Source organism: Quercus robur, chromosome 4, assembly GCF_932294415.1.
Source record: "Quercus robur chromosome 4, dhQueRobu3.1, whole genome shotgun sequence".
Taxonomy (NCBI): Eukaryota; Viridiplantae; Streptophyta; class Magnoliopsida; order Fagales; family Fagaceae; genus Quercus; species Quercus robur.
The window spans coordinates 10444553-10449674 of NC_065537.1; the positions used below are offsets into that span (position 1 = coordinate 10444553).

Below are 5122 nucleotides of genomic sequence, written 5' to 3' on the forward strand. Positions count from 1 at the left end.
TCAACTACAAAATCACTTATTCAAAAGTTGAGAGATGATGAATGGGAGCATTTACTTGCTAGTGTTACATCATTTTGTGGACAACATGAAATTGATAATCCTGATTTAAATGCTCGTTAACTAAAGCTCGAGGTAGATACCGTCATCAAGATGAAGTTTTGACAACAGTAGAACATTATTTAAAAATTGACATATTTACAATTACAATAGATTTTCAATTGAAAGAATTAAATAGTAGATTTTATGAGCTAACAACAGATCTTCTCACTCTTAGTTCAGCATTAAATCCTAAGGATGCTTTTAGATCATTCAAAATTCATGATATTTGCAATTTGGCTGAAAATTATTATCCTCAAGATTTCACTGAGCAGGAAATTCGCCTTTGGAAACATCAATTGCAACATTATGAGCTTGATGTGACAAAGTATCTAGATTTTCAGAATATGTAGGGGATTAGAAATTTTAGGGAAGTCTAAATTCTATCATTTAATTGATAGAGTGATTCATCTTGTGTTGACTCTTCCAGTTTCTACAACTACAGAACGAGCTTTTTCAGTTATGAAACTATTAAAAACAAGACTTCGCAATAGAATGGAGGATGAACTTTTGGCAAATAATATGATAGTTTATATAGAAAATGAAATTGCTGGGAATTTCACCATGGAAATGATTATGGATGAATTCTATTCCATGAAAAATCGTCGTCAGGCATGATTTTGATGTGAAATGGTTTTTTTTTTTTTTTTTGTGTCGATATTTTTGTATATGTCTATAATGAACTAGACAATTTTTATATGTTCATTAATGTTTAAGATATATCAAAATTGAAATTTCATATTCAATAAACTTATGAATTATGTTTTTTATATCAATACTTTGAATCGGCCGCCCCATGTAAAAATTTCTAGCTACACCCCTGTGTATCACTCTCTATGGGACTGATGCTAAGGTAATATATATATATATATATAGTACTATTTGGTTATTTAAATTTGTGAATGATATGACATATTTGAATGTTATAATTTTTATCATCATAAGAGCATTCTCATAAAGTGTGTCAAATGCCAAATATTTGGAATTTGACATACCAAATACGAAAAAACCATTCACATTAGGTGATTTAAATACCAAAATATTTGGCAATGATGAACAGTGCAATCTCAAATTTGAGATCACACTGTTCACGAATTGTAAAACTTATATTATTTTTTTGTTTAGGTGGGGCCTACTTTCTTTTCTTCTTATTTTTTCTTTTTTCCCTGTCTTTCTCATTCTTGCTTCTAGCCTTCGACCATTTCCCTGCTCTCTCTCTCTCTCTCTCTCTCTCTCTCTCTCTCTCTCTCTCTCTCTCTCTCTCTCTCCGACAAAACCCAAGCCGGAGCATCAAGCCAAGCCGATCTCTATCATAGGGGTTTTTTTTTTTTTTTTTTGTGATTTGATAGTGGATTTGACAGTGGTTATGTGGGTTGTGGATTCAGCATTTTGGATCGGTGTTTGGCAGCTTTATGTGGGTTGTGGGTCAAGGTTTTGGGTCAGTTAGGTAGGGGTTTTAGGGCAGTGGTTGGTTGAGTTTGGTCATTGATTGATTGATTGGGTTAGGGTTTCAGACCACTCTTTTTTTTTTCCTTTTTCTTTTTTTCTTTTTTAATTTGTGGAAGGATTCCAGCAGTGGTGGCTGTGAGTTTGTTGCATTGGTGGCTATGGGTTTGTGTCGATAGTGGTTGTGGGTTTGTGGCATTGGTAGTTCTAGGTTTGTGCTGGTGGTGGTTGTGAGTTTGTTATGGGTATGAGTTTGGTAATGACTTTGTGCCAGTGGTGGCTATCAATTTCGTAATGGGTTTATGCCGATGGTGGTATGGTTGCGATAGTGGTATGGGTATATTCCGATGGTGGTTGTTGGTAGCCATAGTCTATTGGTTGTGTACTTGTATTATGAATTGAGAAGTTAATATATTATTTTAATGTGTTATAAATTTTATTTTAATGTATAAAATTGAAGAATAAAACATATGAGGTAAGAGATACTATAAAATGATGTACTAAAATAATAAAGTAAGTTTTTTGGTGTGTCAAAATGACATTTTTTTTTTTTTTATAGAAGATGAGAATACTCCAACTCACTTAAAAATGAGACGGAAATGCCATCTATCTGTATAGTATATACAATAATTTTATAGTATATACAATATGCTTATTACAGAACTAACAAACTTAACTAAATCAAAAACATTAACAAAAGTAACAAACAATCCTCACCAAAACCTAAACTCCCACTTAATAAAAACACCAAAAAAGAAGAAAAAGAAAAACAAACCCAAATACACGAAAAATAATAGAGAGTGTGGTGATGGACCAACAGTAATGGTATTGCTATTTTGACCAAGTGCATTTGGTCCAGAACAGTAATTAACCACATGATTCCAAACCCACTGAACTAAGAACCGCCATCTAATCCCATTCATGTTAAACGCGGCACCATCCTCACCATTAAGTAGTTGTCCTGTGTAGGACCCACCACCACCGGTACCATAGATTCCTTCACACAAATCAGCTATCTCTAATTTGAAGCTCGAGTCTTGCCCTTGCCCGCTACCGTACCAGGCATTCAGTAAAGGGTTTGTTGCTAGCTCAGCAATCTCATGCCCAATCACGCTCACCATGCCATCCACACCCATGTCACCGTTGGGTGACTTTAACGGCTAAAGCCCCGTTATATAATCTGGTACGACGAACGGGTATGCATAGATGCCTGGACAAAGCTTCTGAGAGTTCCCCACCCACGTGAATGGGAGCGTGTACCCCACGACTAATTGTAATGTAAAATAGTGGAACCCACAAACTTGCCCGCAGAAATCCTAAACGACCACGTCATCAGATGTGAGCAAAAGATACAAACCACTTCTCGCATTCACTTGTAATGGTTTCGACCTGGCTGTTACGGCGCTCTTAATCACGCGCTGAATGGCTAAGCGCATGAGGGACTTTCCGTTCGAGTAAAACCAATCGTTCTTCTCCTATCCTGAATGCACCATTCTGGAAATGTTTGCACCTGTTTTGTTCGTGTACAGCTGTACAATGCTCCACCACCCTGAGACCGAAGGGTGCCGAGAATTGATGGCTGAGATTGAGTTGATGAACTCCCGGATGATCTTCTTTTGGCTACGTTGCCACGTGCCGTACCAAATTGCATGGACGGTTATGTTGGCGGTTAAGACAGGTCCCATGTGGTATTTCATGTGGACAAACTTCGATGATGAGGTCTCGAATTTCTTGGAGTCTCCGAAGATTGAATCTAATTGAGCCTTGGTTTTGTTGTGGGGCCATGGGCGCCATGCAATAGTAGGGCTCAGAAAGAGGAGCACTATGACAGCGAGGAGCGCCGGATACAGGGGAACAAAGCCCTGGCACATTTTAATTTTAGTGAGAGTGAGAGAGTGTGAGTGTTTTCTGTGTTTTTGAGTTTTTACACAATATAGGCTACAAAATCTGGAGCAAATGAAACTGAGGTTTATATATAGTGGGGGATTTGACTTTATGGTTTTGTTTTCAAAAAATAGTTTTTTTTTTTTTTTAAGTTTTTTTTGAAATTTTTTAAAAAACGTATATTGTAGAAATGGAGTGTGGGTCAGTCAGTAATGTTTAAATAATTAAATTCCCTCAATTCTTCTGCACTACTTAAACTTACAATTTGTAATTTATCATAGTATCAAAGCACGAGATCCTTAATTAAAACCTTGTCTTCACCCTACTTTTCATTTAAATTAAAGGGGAGTCGAGAGGAAGTGTTAGAATTATTAGATAAATAATTACATTTACCATTTCCTTTAACCCTAACCATTGATAAATTTATTTTAAGATCTTAATGCATAATTTTTATTTGTTATATTTCTTATTGCACTCCTTTTTTTTAGCGCATCATCTAAAACACATCAAATAAATATATATATATATATATATATATATATATTAGTTATAAATTAGTTTTTTCATTTTCATTTTCATAGCTCTCAATTTTGATTTGGACTTGACACAATTTTTTTTATTTCATTTCAATTAGGGTTCATCCAAATTATTTTGGTGATGTACGATTATCTTATACATTTGATATATGTACCTATCATTTTTCTTATAATACGTGGATGTCATGCAACTGTGAAATACATATTTTGTAAAAGATGATAGATATCTCGCTTGTATAAAATATTTTCAGTAATGGATGAGTAAGTTATGCTAAAACTTTATATCAATAATATACTCTTTTTAAGGACACATAAGTTCATGTGTTATTAGCTATGCGTTTATTTGAGACTTAGAGCATAAGAGAATATTTTAATTGATTCATTGGGTAACAAAAATATGTAAAAATTCATAAAATTCTACTACTTGAACCGAATAAGTTAATTATATAGCTTGAAAAACGAGTCCTATACATGTTTTGGTGGAAGACTTCCTCTATTTTGTTGTACAATAACCTCACAAGATCTCTTCATAAAAAAAATATATATCTTGTAGAAATAAAACTTGTCTCATTTTCAGCTAAACCTATGCTGGTTAATGTATCTAACAACTCCGGGCAAACCTTTCCTTTATAGTATATCTAAATAAGGGACCTATCTAGTATCTACTCTTCTTTTTGCCATTTTCTAAGCTAGCTTTATTTGGACCTATCTAGTATATGCTCTTAGAGCATTAGTATTGGCGATGCTAAAAAGCTAAATAGCTATTTTTAGCACCACCCTATACAAAAAAATTCGATAAATTAGTGGTGATATAGGTAAAATTTTTACCTACTCAGCTATAGTGCACAGCCATAAATAGCTATGCAATGTAGCTCAAAAGCTAAAATCAAATAATATATTTTATTATCTCTCTCATTAAAATAATATATATATATATATATATATATATTTCTCTTGTTCCAAAACAGCTTTACTTGGTCCTGTCATCATTGTTCCAAAGATGTTCTCTCTGGCACCACATCTGCAGAGTCAAAAGGGTGTAATCATTCGTATGCCGAAGCCCTTTCCTTACAAGGATAGCCATCATGTCCCATGGAAGTACAATGTGGTTTTGATCTCCACTCGAACTGGAAAGGAGGAGGTTTGCTCTAATGTCTCTT

At 34.4% G+C, this 5122-nt stretch overlaps 1 pseudogene; it reads right to left on the bottom strand.

Moving 5' to 3' along the window:
• Positions 1 to 360: 360 nt before the first annotated feature.
• On the bottom strand, positions 361 to 3413 carry LOC126721334 (protein EXORDIUM-like 3; annotated as a pseudogene).
• Positions 3414 to 5122: the final 1709 nt, after the last annotated feature.